We start from the raw sequence: 24,373 nt of genomic DNA, 5'->3' as shown, positions 1-24,373 counted from the left end.
GACTTGTAGGGCTCTGACCAGGTTCTGTTACCCAGAATCCTTTGCAAACCTCAAAATGTGGCTAAAAAAACACATGTTCCTCACATTTCTGTGGCAGAAAGTTCTGGAATCTGAGAGGAGGCACAAATTTCCTTCCACCCAGCGTTCCCCCAAGTCTCCCGATAAAAATTATACCTCACTTGTGTGGGTAGGCCTAGCGCCCACGAAAGGAAATGCCCCAAAGCACAACGTGGACACATCCCATTTTTTGACAGAAAACAGAGCTGTATTTTGCAAAGTGCCTACCTGTAGATTTTGGCCTCTAGCTCAGCCGACACCTAGGGAAACCTACCAAACCTTTGCATTTCTGAAAACTAGAGACCTAGGGGAATCCAAGTTGGCGTGACTTGTGGGGCTCTGACCAGGTTCTGTTACCCAGAATCCTTTGCAAACCTCAAAATGTGGCTAAAAAAACACATGTTCCTCACATTTCTGTGGCAGAAAGTTCTGGAATCTGAGAGGAGGCACAAATTTCCTTCCACCCAGCGTTCCCCCAAGCCTCCCTATAAAAATGATACCTCACTTCTGTGGGTAGGCCTAGCGCCCGCGACAGGAAATGCCCGAAAGCACAACGTGGACCCATTCCATTTTTTGACAGAAAACAGAGCTGTATTTTGCAAAGTGCCTACCTGTAGGTTTTGGCCTCTATCTCAGCCGGCACCTAGGGAAACCTACCAAACCTGTGCATTTCTGAAAACTAGAGATCTAGGGGAATCCAAGATGGGGTGACTTGTAGGGCTCTGACCAGGTTCTGTTACCCAGAATCCTTTGCAAACCTCAAAATGTGGCTAAAAAAACACATGTTCCTCACATTTCTGTGGCAGAAAGTTCTGGAATCTGAGAGGAGGCACAAATTTCCTTCCACCCAGCGTTCCCCCAAGTCTCCCGATAAAAATGATACCTCACTTGTGTGGGTAGGCCTAGCGCCCACGAAAGGAAATGCCCCAAAGCACAACGTGGACACATCCCACTTTTTTGACAGAAAACAGAGCTGTATTTTGCAAAGTGCCTACCTGTAGGTTTTGGCCTCTAGCTCAGCCGGCACCTAGGGAAACCTACCAAACCTGTGCATTTCTGAAAACTAGAGACCTAGGGGAATCCAAGATGGGGTGACTTGTGGGGCTCTGACCAGGTTCTGTTACCCAGAATCCTTTGCAAACCTCAAAATTTGGCTAAAGAAACACATGTTCCTCACATTTCTGTGGCAGAAAGTTCTGGAATCTGAGAGGAGGCACAAATTTCCTTCCACCCAGCGTTCTCCCAAGTCTCCCGATAAAAATGATACCTCACTTGTGTGGGTAGGCCTAGCGCCTGCGACAGGAAATGCTCCAAAGCACAACGTGGACACATCCCATTTTTTGACAGAAAACAGAGCTGTTTTTTGCAAATTGCCTACCTGTAGATTTTGGCCTCTAGCACAGCCGGCACCTAGGGAAACCTACCAAACCTGTGCATTTCTGAAAACTAGAGACCTAGGGGAATCCAAGATGGGGTGACTTGTGGGGCTCTGTCCAGGTTCTGTTACCCAGAATCCTTTGCAAACCTCAAAATTTGGCTAAAAAAACACATGTTCCTCACATTTCTGTGGCAGAAATTTCTGGAATCTGAGAGGAGGCACACATTTCCTTCCACCCAGCATTCCCCCAAGTCTCCCGATAACAATTATACCTCACTTGTGTGGGTAGGCCTAGCTCCTGCGACAGGAAATGCCCCAAAGCACAACGTGGACACATCCCATTTTTTGACAGAAAACAGAGCTGTTTTTTGCAAAGTGCCTACCTGTAGATTTTGGCCTCTAACCCAGCCGGCACCTAGGGAAACCTACCAAACCTGGGCATTTCTGAAAACTAGAGACCTAGGGGAATCCAAGATGGGGTGACTTGTGGGGCTCTGACCAAGTTCTGTTACCCAGAATCCTTTGCAAACCTCAAAATGTGGCTAAAAAAACACATGTTCCTCACATTTCTGTGGCAGAAAGTTCTGGAATCTGAGAGGAGGCACAAATTTCCTTCCACACAGCGTTCCCCCAAGTCTCCCTATAAAAATGATACCTCACTTGTGTGGGTAGGCCTAGCGCCCGCGACAGGAAATGCCCCAAAGCATAACGTGGACCCATCCCATTTTTTGACAGAAAACAGAGCTGTATTTTGCAAAGTGCCTACCTGTAGGTTTTGGCCTCTAGCTCAGCCGGCACCTAGGGAAACCTACCAAACCTGTGCATTTCTGAAAACTAGAGACCTAGGGGAATCCAAGATGGGGTGACTTGTAGGGCTCTGACCAGGTTCTGTTACCCAGAATCCTTTGCAAACCTCAAAATGTGGCTAAAAAAACACATGTTCCTCACATTTCTGTGGCAGAAAGTTCTGGAATCTGAGAGGAGGCACAAATTTCCTTCCACCCAGCGTTCCCCCAAGTCTCCCGATAAAAATGATACCTCACTTGTGTGGGTAGGCCTAGCGCCCACGAAAGGAAATGCCCCAAAGCACAACGTGGACACATCCCATTTTTTGACAGAAAACAGAGCTGTATTTTGCAAAGTGCCTACCTGTAGATTTTGGCCTCTAGCTCAGCCGACACCTAGGGAAACCTACCAAACCTTTGCATTTCTGAAAACGAGAGACCTAGGGTAATCCAAGATGGCGTGACTTGTGGGGCTCTGACCAGGTTCTGTTACCCAGAATCCTTTGCAAACCTCAAAATGTGGCTAAAAAATCACACGTTCCTCACATTTCTGTGGCAGAAAGTTCTGGAATCTGAGAGGAGGCACAAATTTCCTTCCACCCAGCGTTCCCCCAAGTCTCCCGATAAAAATGATACCTCACTTGTGTGGGTAGGCCTATCGCCCGTGACAGGAAATGTCCCAAAGCACAACGTGGACACATCCCATTTTTTGACAGAAAACAGAGCTGTATTTTGCAAAGTGCCTACCTGTAGATTTTGGCCTCTAGCTCAGCCGGCACCTAGGGAAACCTACCAAACCTGTGCATTTGTGAAAACTAGAGACCTAGGGGAATCCAAGATGGGGTGACGTGTGGGTCTCTGACCAGGTTCTGTTACCCAGAATCCTTTGCAAACCTCAAAATGTGGCTAAAAAAACACATGTTCCTCACATTTCTGTGGCAGAAAGTTCTGGAATCTGAGAGGAGGCACAAATTTCCTTCCACCCAGCGTTCCCCCAAGTCTCCCGATAAAAATGATACCTCACTTGTGTGGGTAGGCCTAGCGCCCACGAAAGGAAATGCCCCAAAGCACAACGTGGACACATCCCATTTTTTGACAGAAAACAGAGCTGTATTTTGCAAAGTGCCTACCTGTAGATTTTGGCCTCTAGCTCAGCCGACACCTAGGGAAACCTACCAAACCTGTGCATTTCTGAAAACTAGAGACCTAGGGGAATCCAAGATGGGGTGACTTGTGGGGCTCTGACCAGGTTCTGTTACCCAGAATCCTTTGCAAACCTCAAAATGTGGCTAAAAAAACACATGTTCCTCACATTTCTGTGGCAGAAAGTTCTGGAATCTGAGAGGAGGCACAAATTTCCTTCCACCCAGCGTTCCCCCAAGTCTCACGATAAAAATGATACCTCACGTGTGTGGGTAGGCCTATCGCCCGTGACAGGAAATGTCCCAAAGCACAACGTTGACGCATCCCATTTTTTGACAGAAAACAGAGCTGTATTTTGCAAAGTGCCTACCTGTAGATTTTGGCCTCTAGCTCAGCCGGCACCTAGGGAAACCTACCAAACCTGTGCATTTCTGAAAACTAGAGACCTAGGGGAATCCAAGATGGGGTGACTTGTGGGGCTCTGACCAGGTTCTGTTACCCAGAATCCTTTGCAAACCTCAAAATTTGTCAAAAAAAACACATGTTCCTCACATTTCTGTGGCAGAAAGTTCTGGAATCTGAGAGGAGGCACAAATTTCCTTCCACCCAGCGTTCCCCCAAGTCTCCCGATAAAAATGATACCTCACTTGTGTGGGTAGGCCTAGCGCCCGTGACAGGAAATGCCCCAAAGCACAACGTGGAGACATCCCATTTTTTGACAGAAAACAGAGCTGTTTTTTGCAAAGTGCCTACCTGTAGATTTTGGCCTCTAGCTCAGCCGGCACCTAGCGAAACCTACCAAAGCTGTGCATTTCTGAAAACTAGAGACCTATGGGAATCCAAGATCGGGTGACTTGTGGGGCTCTGACCAGGTTCTGTTACCCAGAATCCTTTGCAAACCTCAAAATATGGCTAAAGAAACACATATTCCTCACATTTCTGTGGCAGAAAGTTCTGGAATCTGAGAGGAGGCACAAATTTCCTTCCACCCAGCGTTCCCCCAAGTCTCTCCTATAAAAATGATACCTCACTTGTGTGGGTAGGCCTAGCGCCCGCGACAGGAAATGCCCCAAAGCACAACGTGGACACATCCCATTTTTTGACAGAAAACAGAGCTGTATTTTGCAAAGTGCCTACCTGTAGGTTTTGGCCTCTAGCTCAGCCGGCACCTAGGGAAACCTACCAAACCTGTGCATTTCTGAAAACTAGAGACCTAGGGGAATCCAAGATGGGGTGACTTGTGGAGCTCTGACCAGGTTCTGTTACCCAGAATCCTTTGCAAACCTCAAAATTTGCCTAAAAAAACATTTTCCTCACATTTCTGTGGCAGAAAGTTCTGGAATCTGAGAGGAGGCACAAATTTCCTTCCACTCAGCGTTCCCCCAAGTCTCCAGATAAAAATGATACCTCACTTGTGTGGGTAGGCCTATCTCCCGTGACAGGAAATGCCCCAAAGCACAACGTGGACACATCCCATTTTTTGACAGAAAACAGAGCTGTTTTTTGCAAAGTGCCTACCTGTAGATTTTGGCCTCTAGCTCAGCCGGCACCTAGCGAAACCTACCAAAGCTGTGCATTTCTGAAAACTAGAGACCTAGGTGAATCCAAGATGGGGTGACTTGTGGGGCTCTGACCAGGTTCTGTTACCCAGAATCCTTTGCAAACCTCAACATTTGGCTAAAAAAAACACATGTTCCTCACATTTCTGTGGCAGAAATTTCTGGAATCTGAGAGGAGGCACAAATTTCCTTCCACCCAGCGTTCCCCCAAGTCTCCCGATAACAATGATACCTCACTTGTGTGGGTAGGCCTAGCGCCTGCGACAGGAAATGCTCCAAAGCACAACGTGGACACATCCCATTTTTTGACAGAAAACAGAGCTGTTTTTTGCAAAGTGCCTACCTGTAGATTTTGGCCTCTAGCTCAGCCGGCACCTAGGGAAACCTACCAAACCTGTGCATTTCTGAAAACTAGAGACCTAGGGGAATCCAAGATGGGGTGACTTGTGGGGCTCTGACCACGTTCTGTTACCCAGAATCCTTTGCAAACCTCAAAATTTGGCTAAAGAAACACATGTTCCTCACATTTCTGTGGCAGAAAGTTCTGGAATCTGAGAGGAGGCACAAATTTCCTTCCACCCAGCGTTCCCCCAAGTCTCCCGATAAAAATGATACCTCACTTGTGTGGGTAGGCCTAGCGCCTGCGACAGGAAATGCCCCAAAGCACAACATGGACACATCCCATTTTTTGACAGAAAACAGAGCTGTATTTTGCAAAGTGCCTACCTGTAGTATTTTGGCCTCTAGCTCAGCCGGCACCTAGCGAAACCTACCAAACCTGTGCATTTCTGAAAACTAGAGACCTAGGGGAATCCAAGATGGGGTGACTTGTGGGGCTCTGACCAGGTTCTGTTACCCAGAATCCTTTGCAAACCTCAAAATTTGGCTAAAAAAACACATCTTCCTCACATTTCTGTGGCAGAAAGTTCTGGAATCTGAGAGGAGGCACAACTGTCCTTCCACCCAGCGTTCCCCCAAGTCTCCCGATAAAAATGATTCCTCACTTGTGTGGGTAGGCCTATCGCCCGTGACAGGAAATGCCCCAAAGCACAACGTGGACACATCCCATTTTTTGACAGAAAACAGAGCTGTATTTTGCACAGTGCCTACCTGTAGATTTTGGCCTCTAGCTCAGCCGGCACCTAGGGAAACCTACCAAACCTGAGCATTTCTGAAAACTAGAGACCTAGGGGAATCCAAGATGGGGTGACTTGTGGGGCTCTGACCAGGTTCTGTTACCCAGAATCCTTTGCAAACCTCAAAATTTGGCTAAAAAAACACATGTTCCTCACATTTCTGTGGGAGAAAGTTCTGAAATCTGAGAGGAGGCACACATTTCCTTCCACCCAGCATTCCCCCAAGTCTCCCGATAAAAATGATTCCTCGCTTGTGTAGGTAGGCCTAGTGCCCGTGACAGGAAATGAACCAAAGCACAACGTGGACACATCCCATTTTTTGACAGAAAACAGAGCTGTTTTTTGCAAAGTGCCTACCTGTAGATTTTGGCCTCTAGCTCAGCCGGCACCTAGCGAAACCTACCAAAGCTGTGCATTTCTTAAAACTAGAGACCTAAGGGAATCCAAGATGGGGTGACTTGTGGGGCTCTGACCAGGTTCTGTTACCCAGAATCCTTTGCAAACCTCAAAATGTGTCTAAAAAAACACATGTTCCTCACATTTCTGTGGCAGAAAGTTCTGGAATCTGAGAGGAGGCACAAATTTCCTTCCACCCAGCGTTCCCCCAAGTCTCCCTATAAAAATGATACCTCACTTGTGTGGGTAGGCCTATCGCCCGCGACAGGAAATGCCCGAAAGCACAACGTGGACCCATTCCATTTTTTGACAGAAAACAGAGCTGTATTTTGCAAAGTGCCTACCTGTAGGTTTTGGCCTCTAGCTCAGCCGGCACCTAGGGAAACCTACCAAACCTGTGCATTTCTGAAAACTAGAGATCTAGGGGAATCCAAGATGGGGTGACTTGTAGGGCTCTGACCAGGTTCTGTTACCCAGAATCCTTTGCAAACCTCAAAATGTGGCTAAAAAAACACATGTTCCTCACATTTCTGTGGCAGAAAGTTCTGGAATCTGAGAGGAGGCACAAATTTCCTTCCACCCAGCGTTCCCCCAAGTCTCCCGATAAAAATGATACCTCACTTGTGTGGGTAGGCCTAGCGCCCACGAAAGGAAATGCCCCAAAGCACAACGTGGACACATCCCACTTTTTTGACAGAAAACAGAGCTGTATTTTGCAAAGTGCCTACCTGTAGATTTTGGCCTCTAGCTCAGCCGACACCTAGGGAAACCTACCAAACCTGTGCATTTCTGAAAACTAGAGACGTAGGGGAATCCAAGATGGGGTGACTTGTGGGGCTCTGACCAGGTTCTGTTACCCAGAATCCTTTGCAAACCTCAAAATTTGGCTAAAGAAACACATGTTCCTCACATTTCTGTGGCAGAAAGTTCTAGAATCTGAGAGGAGGCACAAATTTCCTTCCACCCAGCGTTCCCCCAAGTCTCCCGATAAAAATGATACCTCACTTGTGTGGGTAGGCCTAGCGCCTGCGACAGGAAATGCTCCAAAGCACAACGTGGACACATCCCATTTTTTGACAGAAAACAGAGCTGTTTTTTGCAAAGTGCCTACCTGTAGATTTTGGCCTCTAGCTCAGCCGGCACCTAGGGAAACCTACCAAACCTGTGCATTTCTGAAAACTAGAGACCTAGGGGAATCCAAGATGGGGTGACTTGTGGGGCTCTGACCAGGTTCTGTTACCCAGAATCCTTTGCAAACCTCAAAATTTGGCTAAAGAAACACATGTTCCTCACATTTCTGTGGCAGAAAGTTCTGGAATCTGAGAGGAGGCACAAATTTCCTTCCACCCAGCGTTCCCCCAAGTCTCCCGATAAAAATGATACCTCACTTGTGTGGGTAGGCCTAGCGCCCGTGACAGGAAATGAACCAAAGCACAACGTGGACACATCCCATTTTTTGACAGAAAACAGAGCTGTTTTTTGCAAAGTGCTTACCTGTAGATTTTCGCCTCTAGCTCAGCCGGCACCTAGCGAAACCTTCCAAAGCTGTGCATTTCTTAAAACTAGAGACCTAGGGGAATCCAAGATGGGGTGACTTGTGGGGCTCTGACCAGGTTCTGTTACCCAGAATCCTTTGCAAACCTCAAAATGTGGCTAAAAAAACACATGTTCCTCACATTTCTGTGGCAGAAAGTTCTGGAATCTGAGAGGAGGCACAAATTTCCTTCCACCCAGCGTTCCCCCAAGTCTCCCTATAAAAATGATACCTCACTTGTGTGGGTAGGCCTAGCGCCCGCGACAGGAAATGCCCGAAAGCACAACGTGGACCCATCCCATTTTTTGACAGAAAACAGAGCTGTATTTTGCAAAGTGCCTACCTGTAGGTTTTGGACTCTAGCTCAGCCGGCACCTAGGGAAACCTACCAAACTTGTGCATTTCTGAAAACTAGAGACCTAGGGGAATCCAAGATGGGGTGACTTGTGGGGCTCTGACCAGGTTCTGTTACCCAGAATCCTTTGCAAACCTCAAAATGTGGCTAAAAAAACACATGTTCCTCAGATTTCTGTGGCAGAAAGTTCTGGAATCTGAGAGGAGGCACAAATTTCCTTCCACTCAGCGTTCCCCGAAAGTCTCCCGATAAAAATGATACCTCACTTGTGTGAGTAGGCCTAGCGCCCGTGACAGGAAATGCCCCAAAGCACAACGTGGACACATCCTATTTTTTGACAGAAAACAGAGCTGTTTTTTGCAAAGTGCCTACCTGTAGATTTTGGCCTCTAGCTCAGCCGGCACCTAGGGAAAATTACCAAACCTGTGCATTTCTGAAAACTAGAGACCCAGGGGAATCCAAGATGGGGTGACTTGTGGGGCTCTGACCAGGTTCTGTTACCCAGAATCCTTTGCAAACCTCAAAATTTGGCTAAAGAAACACATGTTCCTCACATTTCTGTGGCAGAAAGTTCTGGAATCTGAGAGGAGGCACAAATTTCCTTCCACCCAGCGTTCCCCCAAGTCTCCCGATAAAAATGATACCTCACTTGTGTGGGTAGGCCTAGCGCCTGCGACAGGAAATGCCCCAAAGCACAACATGGACACATCCCATTTTTTGACAGAAAACAGAGCTGTATTTTGCAAAGTGCCTACCTGTAGATTTTGGCCTCTAGCTCAGCCAGCACCTAGCGAAACCTTCCAAACCTGTGCATTTCTGAAAACTAGAGACCTAGGGGAATCCAAGATGGGGTGACTTGTGGGGCTCTGACCAGGTTCTGTTACCCAGAATCCTTTGCAAACCTCAAAATGTGGCCAAAAAAACACATGTTCCTCACATTTCTGTGGCAGAAAGTTCTGGAATCTGAGAGGAGGCACAAATTTCCTTCCACCCAGCGTTCCCCCAAGTCTCCCTATAAAAATGATACCTCACTTGTGTGGGTAGGCCTAGCGCCCACGACAGGAAATGCCCGAAAGCACAACGTGGACCCATCCCATTTTTTGACAGAAAACAGAGCTGTATTTTGCAAAGTGCCTACCTGTAGGTTTTGGCCTCTAGCTCAGCCGGCACCTAGGGAAACCTACCAAACCTGTGCATTTCTGAAAACTAGAGACCTAGGGGAATCCAAGATGGGGTGACTTGTGGGGCTCTGACCATGTTCTGTTACCCAGAATCCTTTGCAAACCTCAAAATATGGCTAAAAAAACACATGTTCCTCAGATTTCTGTGGCAGAAAGTTCTGGAATCTGATATGAGGCACAAATTTCCTTCCACGCAGCGTTCCCCAAGTCTCCCTATAAAAATGATACCTCACTTGTGTGGGTAGGCCTAGCGCCCGCGACAGGAAATGCCCGAAAGCACAACGTGGACCCATCCCATTTTTTGACAGAAAACAGAGCTGTATTTTGCAAAGTGCCTACCTGTAGGTTTTGGCCTCTAGCTCAGCCGGCACCTAGGGAAACCTACCAAACCTGTGCATTTCTGAAAACTAGGGACCTAGGGGAATCGAAGATGGGGTGACTTGTAGGGCTCTGACCAGGTTCTGTTACCCAGAATCCTTTGCAAACCTCAAAATGTGGCTAAAAAAACACATGTTCCTCACATTTCTGTGGCAGAAAGTTCTGGAATCTGAGAGGAGGCACAAATTTCCTTCCACCCAGCGTTCCCCCAAGTCTCCCGATAAAAATGATACCTCACTTGTGTGGGTAGGCCTAGCGCCCACGAAAGGAAATGCCACAAAGCACAACGTGGACACATCCCATTTTTTGACAGAAAACAGAGCTGTATTTTGCAAAGTGCCTACCTGTAGATTTTGGACTCTAGCTCAGCCGACACCTAGGGAAACCTACCAAACCTATGCATTTCTGAAAACTAGAGACCTAGGGGAATCCAAGATGGGGTGACTTGTGGGGCTCTGACCAGGTTCTGTTACCCAGAATCCTTTGCAAACCTCAAAATGTGGCTAAAAAAACAAATGTTCCTCACATTTCTGTGGCAGAAAGTTCTGGAATCTGAGAGGAGGCACAAATTTCCTTCCACTCAGCGTTCCCCCAAGTCTCCCGATAAAAATGATACCTCACTTGTGTGGGTAGGCCTAGCGCCCGTGACAGGAAATGCCCCAAAGCACAACGTAGACACATCCCATTTTTTTACAGAAAACAGAGCTGTTTTTTGCAAATTGCCTACCTGTAGATTTTGGCCTCTAGCACAGCCGGCACCTAGGGAAACCTACCAAACCTGTGCATTTCTGAAAACTAGAGACCTAGGGGAATCCATGATGGGGTGACTTGTGGGGCTCTGTCCAGGTTCTGTTACCCAGAATCCTTTGCAAACCTCAAAATTTGGCTAAAAAAACACATGTTCCTCACATTTCTGTGGCAGAAATTTCTGGAATCTGAGAGGAGGCACACATTTCCTTCCACCCAGCGTTCCCCCAAGTCTCCCGATAACAATGATACCTCACTTGTGTGTGGAGGCCTAGCGCCTGCGACAGGAAATGCCCCAAAGCACAACGTGGACACATCCCAATTTTTTGACAGAAAACAGAGCTGTTTTTTGCAAAGTACCTACCTGTAGATTTTGGCCTCTAACCCAGCCGGCACCTAGGGAAACCTACAAAACCTGGGCATTTCTGAAAACTAGAGACCTAGGGGAATCCAAGATGGGGTGACTTGTGGGGCTCTGACCAGGTTCTGTTACCCAGAATCCTTTGCAAACCTCCAAATTTGGCTAAAAAAACACATGTTCCTCACATTTCTGTGGGAGAAAGTTCTGAAATCTGAGAGGAGTCACACATTTCCTTCCACCCAGCATTCCCCCAAGTCTCCCGATAAAAATGATACCTCGCTTGTGTAGGTAGGCCTAGCGCCCGTGACAGGAAATGAACCAAAGCACAACGTGGACACATCCCATTTTTGACAGAAAACAGAGCTGTTTTTTGCAAAGTGCTTACCTGTAGATTTTCGCCTCTAGCTCAGCCGGCACCTAGCGAAAACTACCAAAGCTGTGCATTTCTTAAAACTAGAGACCTAGGGGAATCCAAGATGGGGTGACTTGTGGGGCTCTGACCAGGTTCTGTTACCCAGAATCCTTTGCAAACCTCAAAATGTGGCTAAAAAAACACATGTTCCTCACATTTCTGTGGCAGAAAGTTCTGGAATCTGAGAGGAGGCACAAATTTCCTTCCACCCAGCGTTCCCCCAAGTCTCCCTATAAAAATGATACCTCACTTGTGTGGGTAGGCCTAGCGCCCACGACAGGAAATGCCCGAAAGCACAACGTGGACCCATCCCATTTTTTGACAGAAAACAGAGCTGTATTTTGCAAAGTGCCTACCTGTAGGTTTTGGCCTCTAGCTCAGCCGGCACCTAGGGAAACCTACCAAACCTGTGCATTTCTGAAAACTAGAGACCTAGGGGAATCCAAGATGGGGTGACTTGTGGGGCTCTGACCAGGTTCTGTTACCCAGAATCCTTTGCAAACCTCAAAATGTGGCTAAAAAAACACATGTTCCTCAGATTTCTGTGGCAGAAAGTTCTGGAATCTGAGAGGAGGCACAAATTTCCTTCCACTCAGCGTTCCCCCAAGTCTCCCGATAAAAATGATACCTCACTTGTGTGGGTAGGCCTAGCGCCCGTGACAGGAAATGCCCCAAAGCACAACGTAGACACATCCCATTTTTTGACAGAAAACAGAGCTGTTTTTTGCAAATTGCCTACCTGTAGATTTTGGCCTCTAGCACAGCCGGCACCTAGGGAAACCTACCAAACATGTGCATTTCTGAAAACTAGAGACCTAGGGGAATCCAAGATGGGGTGACTTGTGGGGCTCTGACAAGGTTCTGTTACCCAGAATCCTTTGCAAACCTCAAAATGTGGCTAAAAAAACACATGTTCCTCACATTTCTGTGGCAGAAAGTTCTGGAATCTGAGAGGAGGCACAAATTTCCTTCCACCCAGCGTTCCCCCAAGTCTCCCTATAAAAATGATACCTCACTTGTGTGGGTAGGCCTAGCGCCCGCGACAGGAAATGCCCGAAAGCAAAACGTAGACACATCCCATTTTGTGACAGAAAACAGAGCTGTTTTTTGCAAAGTGCCTACCTGTAGATTTTGGCCTCTAGCTCAGCCGGCACCTAGCGGAACCTACCAAAGCTGTGCATTCCTTAAAACTAGAGACCTAGGGGAATCCAAGATGGGGTGACTTGTGGGGCTCTGACCAGGTTCTGTTACCCAGAATCCTTTGCAAACCTCAAAATGTGGCTAAAAAAACACATGTTCCTCACATTTCTGTGGCAGAAAGTTCTGGAATCTGAGAGGAGGCACAAATTTCCTTCCACCCAGCGTTCCCCCAAGTCTCCCTATAAAAATTATACCTCACTTGTGTGGGTAGGCCTAGCGCCCGCGACAGGAAGTGCCCGAAAGCACAACGTGGACCCATTCCATTTTTTGACAGAAAACAGAGCTGTATTTTGCAAAGTGCCTACCTGTAGGTTTTGGCCTCTAGCTCAGCCGGCACCTAGGGAAACCTACCAAACCTGTGCATTTCTGAAAACTAGAGACCTAGGGGAATCCAAGATGGGGTGACTTGTAGGGCTCTGACCAGGTTCTGTTACCCAGAATCCTTTGCAAACCTCAAAATGTGGCTAAAAAAACACATGTTCCTCACATTTCTGTGGCAGAAAGTTCTGGAATCTGAGAGGAGGCACAAATTTCCTTCCACCCAGCGTTCCCCCAAGTCTCCCGATAAAAATGATACCTTACTTGTGTGGGTAGGCCTAGCGCCCACGAAAGGAAATGCCCCAAAGCACAACGTGGACACATCCCACTTTTTTGACAGAAAACAGAGCTGTATTTTGCAAAGTGCCTACCTGTAGATTTTGGCCTCTAGCTCAGCCGACACCTAGGGAAACCTACCAAACCTGTGCATTTCTGAAAACTAGAGACCTAGGGGAATCCAAGATGGGGTGACTTGTGGGGCTCTGACCAGGTTCTGTTACCCAGAATCCTTTGCAAACCTCAAAATGTGGCTAAAAAAACACATGTTCCTCACATTTCTGTGGCAGAAAGTTCTGGAATCTGAGAGGAGGCACAAATTTCCTTCCACCCAGCGTTCCCCCAAGTCTCCCGATAAAAATGATACCTCACGTGTGTGGGTAGGCCTATCGCCCGTGACAGGAAATGTCCCAAAGCACAACGTGGACACATCCCATTTTTTGACAGAAAACAGAGCTGTATTTTGCAAAGTGCCTACCTGTAGATTTTGGCCTCTAGCTCAGCCGGCACCTAGGGAAACCTACCAAACCTGTGCATTTCTGAAAACTAGAGACCTAGGGGAATCCAAGATGGGGTGACTTGTGGGGCACCGACCAGGTTCTGTTACCCAGAATCCTTTGCAAACCTCAAAATTTGGCTAAAAAAACACATGTTCCTCACATTTCTGTAGCAGAAAGTTCTGGAATCTGAGAGGAGGCACAAATTACCTTCCACTCAGCGTTCCCCCAAGTCTCCCGATAAAAATTATACCTCACTTGTGTGGGTAGGCCTAGCGCCCGCAACAGGAAATGCCCCAAAGCACAACGTAGACACATCCCATTTTTTGACAGAAAACAGAGCTGTTTTTTGCAAAGTGCCTACCTGTAGATTTTGGCCTCTAGCTCAGCCGGCACCTAGCGAAACCTACCAAACCTGTGCATTTCTGAAAACTAGAGACCTAGGGGAATCCAAGATGGGGTGACTTGTGGGGCTCTGACCAGGTTCTGTTACCCAGAATCCTTTGCAAACCTCAAAATTTGGCTAAAAAAACACATGTTCCTCACATTTCTGTGGCAGAAAGTTCAGAAATCTGAGAGGAGGCACACATTTCCTTCCACCCAGCGTTCCCCCAAGTCTCCCGATAAAAATGATTCCTCACTTGTGTGGGTAGGCCTATCGCCCGTGACAGGAAATGCCCCAAAGCACAACGTGGACACATCCCATTTTTTGACAGAAAACAGAGATGTTTTTTGCAAAGTGCCTACCTGTAGATTTTGGCCTCTAGCTCAGCCGGCACCTAGCGAAACCTACCAAAGCTGTGCATTTCTTAAAACTAGAGACCTAGGGGAATCCAAGATGGGGTGACTTTTGGGGCTCTGACCAGGTTCTGTTACCCAGAATCCTTTGCAAACCTCAAAATGTGGCTAAAAAAACACATGTTCCTCACATTTCTGTGGCAGAAAGTTCTGGAATCTGAGAGGAGGCACAAATTTCCTTCCACCCAGCGTTCCCCCAAGTCTCCCTATAAAAATTATACCTCACTTGTGTGGGTAGGCCTAGCGCCCGTGACAGGAAATGTCCCAAAGCACAACGTGGACACATCCCATTTTTTGACAGAAAACAGAGCTGTATTTTGCAAAGTGCCTACTTGTAGATTTTGGCCTCTAGCTCAGCCGGCACCTAGGGAAACCTACCAAACCTGTGCATTTGTGAAAACTAGAGACCTAGGGGAATCCAAGATGGGGTGACTTGTGGGGCTCTGACCAGGTTCTGTTACCCAGAATCCTTTGCAAACCTCAAAATTTGTCTAAAAAAACACATGTTCCTCACATTTCTGCGGCAGAAAGTTCTGGAATCTGAGAGGAGGCACAAATTTCCTTCCACCCAGCGTTCCCCCAAGTCTCCCGATAAAAATGATACCTCACTTGTGTGGGTAGGCCTAGCGCCCGTGACAGGAAATGCCCCAAAGCACAACGTGGACACATCCCATTTTTTGACAGAAAACAGAGCTGTTTTTTGCAAAGTGCCTACCTGTAGATTTTGGCCTCTAGCTCAGCCGGCACCTAGCGAAACCTACCAAAGCTGTGTATTTCTGAAAACTAGAGACCTAGGGGAATCCAAGATCGGGTGACTTGTGGGGCTCTGACCAGGTTCTGTTACCCAGAATCCTTTGCAAACCTCAAAATGTGGCTAAAGAAGCACATGTTCCTCACATTTCTGTGGCAGAAAGTTCTGGAATCTGAGAGGAGGCACAAATTTCCTTCCACCCAGCGTTCCCCCAAGTCTCTCCTATAAAAATGATACCTCACTTGTGTGGGTAGGCCTAGCGCCCGCGACAGGAAATGCCCCAAAGCACAACGTGGACACATCCCATTTTTTGACCGAAAACAGAGCTGTATTTTGCAAAGTGCCTACCTGTAGGTTTTGGCCTCTAGCTCAGCCGGCACCTAGGGAAACCTACCAAACCTGTGCATTTCTGAAAACTAGAGACCTAGGGGAATCCAAGATGGGGTGACTTGTGGGGCTCTGACCAGGTTCTGTTACCCAGAATCCTTTGCAAACCTCAAAATTTGCCTAAAAAAACACGTTCCTCACATTTCTGTGGCAGAAAGTTCTGGAATCTGAGAGGAGGCACAAATTTCCTTCCACTCAGCGTTCCCCCAAGTCTCCAGATAAAAATGATACCTCACTTGTGTGGGTAGGCCTATCGCCCGTGACAGGAAATGCCCCAAAGCACAACGTGGACACATCCCATTTTTTGACAGAAAACAGAGCTGTTTTTTGCAAAGTGCCTACCTGTAGATTTTGGCCTCTAGCTCAGCCGGCACCTAGCGAAACCTACCAAAGCTGTGCATTTCTGAAAACTAGAGACCTAGGTGAATCCAAGATGGGGTGACTTGTGGGGCTCTGACCAGGTTCTGTTACCCAGAATCCTTTGCAAACCTCAAAATTTGGCTAAAAAAACACATGTTCCTCACATTTCTGTGGCAGAAATTTCTGGAATCTGAGAGGAGGCACAAATTTCCTTCCACCCAGCGTTCCCCCAAGTCTCCCGATAACAATGATACCTCACTTGTGTGGGTAGGCCTAGCGCCTGCGACAGGAAATGCTCCAAAGCACAACGTGGACACATCCCATTTTTTGACAGAAAACAGAGCTGTTTTTTGCAAAGTGCCTACCTGTAGATTTTGGCCTCTAGCTCAGCCGGCACCTAGGGAAACCTAACAAACCTGTGCATTTCTGAAAACTAGAGACCTAGGGGAATCCAAGATGGGGTGACTTGTGGGGCTCTGACCAGGTTCTGTTACCCAGAATCCTTTGCAAACCTCAAAATTTGGCTAAAGAAACACATGTTCCTCACATTTCTGTGGCAGAAAGTTCTGGAATCTGAGAGGAGGCACAAATTTCCTTCCACCCAGCGTTCCCCCAAGTCTCCCGATAAAAATGATACCTCACTTGTGTGGGTAGGCCTAGCGCCTGCGACAGGAAATGCCCCAAAGCACAACATGGACACATCCCATTTTTTGACAGAAAACAGAGCTGTATTTTGCAAAGTGCCTACCTGTAGTATTTTGGCCTCTAGCTCAGCCGGCACCTAGCGAAACCTACCAAACCTGTGCATTTCTGAAAACTAGAGACCTAGGGGAATCCAAGATGGGGTGACTTGTGGGGCTCTGACCAGGTTCTGTTACCCAGAATCCTTTGCAAACCTCAAAATTTGGCTAAAAAAACACATGTTCCTCACATTTCTGTGGCAGAAAGTTCTGGAATCTGAGAGGAGGCACAACTGTCCTTCCACCCAGCGTTCCCCCAAGTCTCCCGATAAAAATGATTCCTCACTTGTGTGGGTAGGCCTATCGCCAGTGACAGGAAATGCCCCAAAGCACAACGTGGACACATCCCATTTTTTGACAGAAAACAGAGCTGTATTTTGCAAAGTGCCTACCTGTAGATTTTGGCCTCTAGCTCAGCCGGCACCTAGGGAAACCTAACAAACCTGTGCATTTCTGAAAACTAGAGACCTAGGGGAATCCAAGATGGGGTGACTTGTGGGGCTCTGACCAGGTTCTGTTACCCAAAATCCTTTGCAAACCTCAAAATTTGGCTAAAAAAACACATGTTCCTCACATTTCTGTGGGAGAAAGTTCTGAAATCTGAGAGGAGGCACACATTTCCTTCCACCCAGCATTCCCCGAAGTCTCCCGATAAAAATGATTCCTCGCTTGTGTAGGTAGGCCTAGCGCCCGTGACAGGAAATGAACCAAAGCACAACGTGGACACATCCCATTTTTTGACAGAAAACAGAGCTGTTTTTTGCAAAGTGCTTACCTGTAGATTTTCGCCTCTAGCTCAGCCGGCACCTAGCGAAACCTACCAAAGCTGTGCATTTCTTAAAACTAGAGACCTAGGGGAATCCAAGATGGGGTGACTTGTGGGGCTCTGACCAGGTTCTGTTACCCAGAATCCTTTGCAAACCTCAAAATGTGGCTAAAAAAACACATGTTCCTCACATTTCTGTGGCAGAAAGTTCTGGAATCTGAGAGGAGGCACAAATTTCCTTCCACCCAGCGTTCCCCCAAGTCTCCCTATAAAAATGATACCTCACTTGTGTGGGTAGGCCTAGCGCCCGCGACAGGAAATGCCCGAAAGCACAACGTGGACCCATCCCATTTTTTTACAGAAAACAGAGCTGTATTTTGCAAAGTGCCTACCTGTAGGTTTTGGCCTCTAGCTCAGCCGGCACCTAGGGAAACCTACCAAACTTGTGCATTTCTGAAAACTAGAGACCTAGGGGAATCCAAGATGGGGTGACTTGTGGGGCTCTGACCAGGTTCTGTTACCCAGAATCCTTTGCAAACCTCAAAATGTGGCTAAAAAAACACATGTTCCTCAGATTTCTGTGGCAGAAAGTTCTGGAATCTGAGAGGAGGCACAAATTTCCTTCCACTCAGCGTTCCCCCAAGTCTCCCGATAAAAATGATACCTCACTTGTGTGAGTAGGCCTAGCGCCCGTGACAGGAAATGCCCCAAAGCACAACGTGGACACATCCTATTTTTTGACAGAAAACAGAGCTGTTTTTTGCAAAGTGCCTACCTGTAGATTTTGGCCTCTAGCTCAGCCGGCACCTAGGGAAAATTACCAAACCTGTGCATTTCTGAAAACTAGAGACCCAGGGGAATCCAAGATGGGGTGACTTGTGGGGCTCTGACCAGGTTCTGTTACCCAGAATCCTTTGCAAACCTCAAAATTTGGCTAAAGAAACACATGTTCCTCACATTTCTGTGGCAGAAAGTTCTGGAATCTGAGAGGAGGCACAAATTTCCTTCCACCCAGCGTTCCCCCAAGTCTCCCGATAAAAATGATACCTCACTTGTGTGGGTAGGCCTAGCGCCTGCGACAGGAAATGCCCCAAAGCACAACATGGACACATCCCATTTTTTGACAGAAAACAGAGCTGTATTTTGCAAAGTGCCTACCTGTAGATTTTGGCCTCTAGCTCAGCCGGCACCTAGCGAAACCTACCAAACCTGTGCATTTCTGAAAACTAGAGACCTAGGGGAATCCAAGATGGGGTGACTTGTGGGGCTCTGACCAGGTTCTGTTACCCAGAATCCTTTGCAAACCTCAAAATGTGGCCAAAAAAACACATGTTCCTCACATTTCTGTGGCAGAAAGTTCTGGAATCTGAGAGGAGGCACAAATTTCCTTCCACCCAGCGTTCCCCCAAGTCTCCCTATAAAAATGATACCTCACTTGTGTGGGTAGGCCTAGCGCCCACGACAGGAAATGCCCGAAAGCACAATGTGGACCCATCCCATTTTTTGACAGAAAACAGAGCTGTATTTTGCAAAGTGCCTACCTGTAGGTTTTGGCCTCTAGCTCAGCCGGCACCTAGGGAAACCTACCAAACCTGTGCATTTCTGAAAACTAGAGACCTAGGGGAATCCAAGATGGGGTGACTTGTGGGGCTCTGACCAGGTTCTGTTACCCAGAATCCTTTGCAAACCTCAAAATATGGCTAAAAAAACACATGTTCCTCAGATTTCTGTGGCAGAAAGTTCTGGAATCTGAGATGAGGCACAAATTTCCTTCCACTCAGCGTTCCCCCCAGTCTCCCGATAAAAATGATACCTCACTTGTGTGGGTAGGCCTAGCGCCCGTGACAGGGAATGCCCCAAAGCACAACGTAGACACATCCCATTTTTTGACAGAAAACAGAGCTGTTTTTTGCAAAGTGCCTACCTGTAGATTTTGGCCTCTAACCCAGCCGGCACCTAGGGAAACCTACCAAACCTGGGCATTTCTGAAAACTAGAGACCTAGGGGAATCCAAGATGGGGTGACTTGTGGGGCTCTGACCAGGTTCTGTTACCCAGAATCCTTTGCAAACCTCAAAATGTGGCTAAAAAAACACATGTTGCTCACATTTCTGTGGCAGAAAGTTCTGGAATCTGAGAGGAGGCACAAATTTCCTTCCACCCAGCGTTCCCCCAAGTCTCCCTATAAAAATGATTCCTCACTTGTGTGGGTAGGCCTAGCGCCCGCGACAGGAAATGCCCCAAAGCACAACGTGGACCCATCCCATTTTTTGACAGAAAACAGAGCTGTATTTTGCAAAGTGCCTACCTGTAGGTTTTGGCCTCTAGCTCAGCCGGCACCTAGGGAAACCTACCAAACCTGTGCATTTCTGAAAACTAGGGACCTAGGGGAATCGAAGATGGGGTGACTTGTAGGGCTCTGACCAGGTTCTGTTACCCAGAATCCTTTGCAAACCTCAAAATGTGGCTAAAAAAACACATGTTCCTCACATTTCTGTGGCAGAAAGTTCTGGAATCTGAGAGGAGGCACAAATTTCCTTCCACCCAGCGTTCCCCCAAGTCTCCCGATAAAAATGATACCTCACTTGTGTGGGTAGGCCTAGCGCCCACGAAAGGAAATGCCACAAAGCACAACGTGGACACATCCCATTTTTTGACAGAAAACAGAGCTGTATTTTGCAAAGTGCCTACCTGTAGATTTTGGCCTCTAGCTCAGCCGACACCTAGGGAAACCTACCAAACCTATGCATTTCTGAAAACTAGAGACCTAGGGGAATCCAAGATGGGGTGACTTGTGGGGCTCTGACCAGGTTCTGTTACCCAGAATCCTTTGCAAACCTCAAAATGTGGCTAAAAAAACAAATGTTCCTCACATTTCTGTGGCAGAAAGTTCTGGAATCTGAGAGGAGGCACAAATTTCCTTCCACTCAGCGTTCCCCCAAGTCTCCCGATAAAAATGATACCTCACTTGTGTGGGTAGGCCTAGCGCCCGTGACAGGAAATGCCCCAAAGCACAACGTAGACACATCCCATTTTTTTACAGAAAACAGAGCTGTTTTTTGCAAATTGCCTACCTGTAGATTTTGGCCTCTAGCACAGCCGGCACCTAGGGAAACCTACCAAACCTGTGCTTTCTGAAAACTAGAGACCTAGGGGAATCCATGATGGGGTGACTTGTGGGGCTCTGTCCAGGTTCTGTTACCCAGAATCCTTTGCAAACCTCAAAATGTGGCTAAAAAAACAAATGTTCCTCACATTTCTGTGGCAGAAAGTTCTGGAATCTGAGAGGAGGCACAAATTTCCTTCCACTCAGCGTTCCCCCAAGTCTCCCGATAAAAATGATACCTCACTTGTGTGGGTAGGCCTAGCGCCCGTGACAGGAAATGCCCCAAAGCACAACGTAGACACATCCCATTTTTTTACAGAAAACAGAGCTGTTTTTTGCAAATTGCCTACCTGTAGATTTTGGCCTCTAGCACAGCCGGCACCTAGGGAAACCTACCAAACCTGTGCTTTCTGAAAACTAGAGACCTAGGGGAATCCATGATGGGGTGACTTGTGGGGCTCTGTCCAGGTTCTGTTACCCAGAATCCTTTGCAAACCTCAAAATTTGGCTAAAAAAACACATGTTCCTCACATTTCTGTGGCAGAAATTTCTGGAATCTGAGAGGAGGCACACATTTCCTTCCACCCAGCGTTCCCCCCAGTCTCCCGATAACAATGATACCTCACTTGTGTGTGTAGGCCTAGCGCCTGCGACAGGAAATGCCCCAAAGCACAACGTGGACACATCCCATTTTTTGACAGAAAACAGAGCTGTTTTTTGCAAAGTACCTACCTGTAGATTTTGGCCTCTAACCCAGCCGGCACCTAGGGAAACCTACAAAACCTGGGCATTTCTGAAAACTAGAGACCTAGGGGAATCCAAGATGGGGTGACTTGTGGGGCTCTGACCAGGTTCTGTTACCCAGAATCCTTTGCAAACCTCCAAATTTGGCTAAAAAAACACATGTTCCTCACATTTCTGTGGGAGAAAGTTCTGAAATCTGAGAGGAGTCACACATTTCCTTCCACCCAGCATTCCCCCAAGTCTCCCGATAAAAATGATACCACGCTTGTGTAGGTAGGCCTAGCGCCCGTGACAGGAAATGAACCAAAGCACAACGTGGACACATCCCATTTTTGACAGAAAACAGAGCTGTTTTTTGCAAAGTGCTTACCTGTAGATTTTCGCCTCTAGCTCAGCCGGCACCTAGCGAAACCTACCAAAGCTGTGCATTTCTTAAAACTAGAGACCTAGGGGAATCCAAGATGGGGTGACTTGTGGGGCTCTGACCAGGTTCTGTTACCCAGAATCCTTTGCAAACCTCAAAATGTGGCTAAAAAAACACATGTTCCTCACATTTCTGTGGCAGAAAGTTCTGGAATCTGAGAGGAGGCACAAATTTCCTTCCACCCAGCGTTCCTCCAAGTCTCCCTATAAAAATGATACCTCACTTGTGTGGGTAGGCCTAGCGCCCACGACAGGAAATGCCCGAAAGCACAACGTGGACCCATCCCATTTTTTGACAGAAAACAGAGCTGTATTTTGCAAAGTGCCTACCTGTAGGTTTTGGCCTCTAGCTCAGCCGGCACCTAGGGAAACCTACCAAACCTGTGCATTTCTGAAAACTAGAGACCTAGGGGAATCCAAGATGGGGTGACTTGTGGGGCTCTGACCAGGTTCTGTTACCCAGAATCCTTTGCAAACCTCAAAATGAGGCTAAAAAAACACATGTTCCTCAGATTTCTGTGGCAGAAAGTTCTGGAATCTGAGAGGAGGCACAAATTTCCTTCCACTCAGCGTTCCCCCAAGTCTCCCGATAAAAATGATACCTCACTTGTGTGGGTAGGCCTAGCGCCCGTGACAGGAAATGCCCCAAAGCACAACGTAGACACATCCCATTTTTTGACAGAAAACAGAGCTGTTTTTTGCAAATTGCCTACCTGTAGATTTTGGCCTCTAGCACAGCCGGCACCTAGGGAAACCTACCAAACATGTGCATTTCTGAAAACTAGAGACCTAGGGGAATCCAAGATGGGGTGACTTGTGGGGCTCTGACAAGGTTCTATTACCCAGAATCCTTTGCAAACCTCAAAATGTGGCTAAAAAAACACATGTTCCTCACATTTCTGTGGCAGAAAGTTCTGGAATCTGAGAGGAGGCACAAATTTCCTTCCACCCAGCGTTCCCCCAAGTCTCCCGATAAAAATGATACCTCACTTGTGTGGGTAGGCCTAGCGCCTGCAACAGGAAATGCCCCAAAGCACAACATGGACACATCCCATTTTTTGACAGAAAACAGAGCTGTATTTTGCAAAGTGCCTACCTGTAGATTTTGGCCTCTAGCTCAGCCGGCACCTAGCGAAACCTACCAAACCTGTGCATTTCTGAAAACTAGAGACCTAGGGGAATCCAAGATGGGGTGACTTGTGGGGCTCTGACCAGGTTCTGTTACCCAGAATCCTTTGCAAACCTCAACATTTGGCTAAAAAAACACATGTTCCTCACATTTCTGTGGGAGAAAGTTCTGAAATCTGAGAGGAGTCACACATTTCCTTCCACCCAGCATTCCCCCAAGTCTCCCGATAAAAATGATACCTCGCTTGTGTAGGTAGGCCTAGCGCCCGTGACAGGAAATGAACCAAAGCACAACGTGGACACATCCCATTTTTTGACAGAAAACAGAGCTGTTTTTTGCAAAGTGCTTACCTGTAGATTTTCGCCTCTAGCTCAGCCGGCACCTAGCGAAACCTACCAAAGCTGTGCATTTCTTAAAACTAGAGACCTAGGGGAATCCAAGATGGGGTGACTTGTGGGGCTCTGACCAGGTTCTGTTACCCAGAATCCTTTGCAAACCTCAAAATGTGGCTAAAAAAACACATGTTCCTCACATTTCTGTGGCATAAAGTTCTGGAATCTGAGAGGAGGCACAAATTTCCTTCCACCCAGCGTTCCCCCAAGTCTCCCTATAAAAATGATACCTCACTTGTGTGGGTAGGCCTAGCGCCCACGACAGGAAATGCCCGAAAGCACAACGTGGACCCATCCCATTTTTTGACAGAAAACAGAGCTGTATTTTGCAAAGTGCCTACCTGTAGGTTTTGGCCTCTAGCTCAGCCGGCACCTAGGGAAACCTACCAAACCTGTGCATTTCTGAAAACTAGAGACCTAGGGGAATCCAAGATGGGGTGACTTGTGGGGCTCTGACCAGGTTCTGTTACCCAGAATCCTTTGCAAACCTCAAAATTTGGCTAAAAAAACACATGTTCCTTAGATTTCTGTGGCAGAAAGTTCTGGAATCTGAGAGGAGGCACAAATTTCCTTCCACTCAGCGTTCCCCCAAGTCTCCCTATAAAAATGATACCTCACTTGTGTGGGTAGGCCTAGCGCCCGCGACAGGAAATGCCCCAAAGCACAACGTGGACCCATCCCATTTTTTGACAGAAAACAGAGCTGTATTTTGCAAAGTGCCTACCTGTAGATTTTGGCCTCTAACCCAGCCGGCACCTAGGGAAACCTACCAAACCTGTGCATTTCTGAAAACTAGAGACCTAGGGGAATCCATGATGGGGTGACTTGTGGGGCTCTGTCCAGGTTCTGTTACCCAGAATCCTTTGCAAACCTCAAAATTTGGCTAAAAAAACACATGTTCCTCACATTTCTGTGGCAGAAATTTCTGGAATCTGATATGAGGCACACATTTCCTTCCACCCAGCGTTCCCCCAAGTCTCCCGATAACAATGATACCTCACTTGTGTGGGTAGGCCTAGCGCCTGCGACAGGAAATTCCCCAAAGCACAACGTGGACACATCCCA

The sequence above is a fragment of the Pleurodeles waltl genome, chromosome 10, assembly GCF_031143425.1.
Source record: "Pleurodeles waltl isolate 20211129_DDA chromosome 10, aPleWal1.hap1.20221129, whole genome shotgun sequence".
Taxonomy (NCBI): domain Eukaryota; kingdom Metazoa; phylum Chordata; class Amphibia; order Caudata; family Salamandridae; genus Pleurodeles; species Pleurodeles waltl.
Note: the sequence above shows the minus strand (reverse complement) of the source record.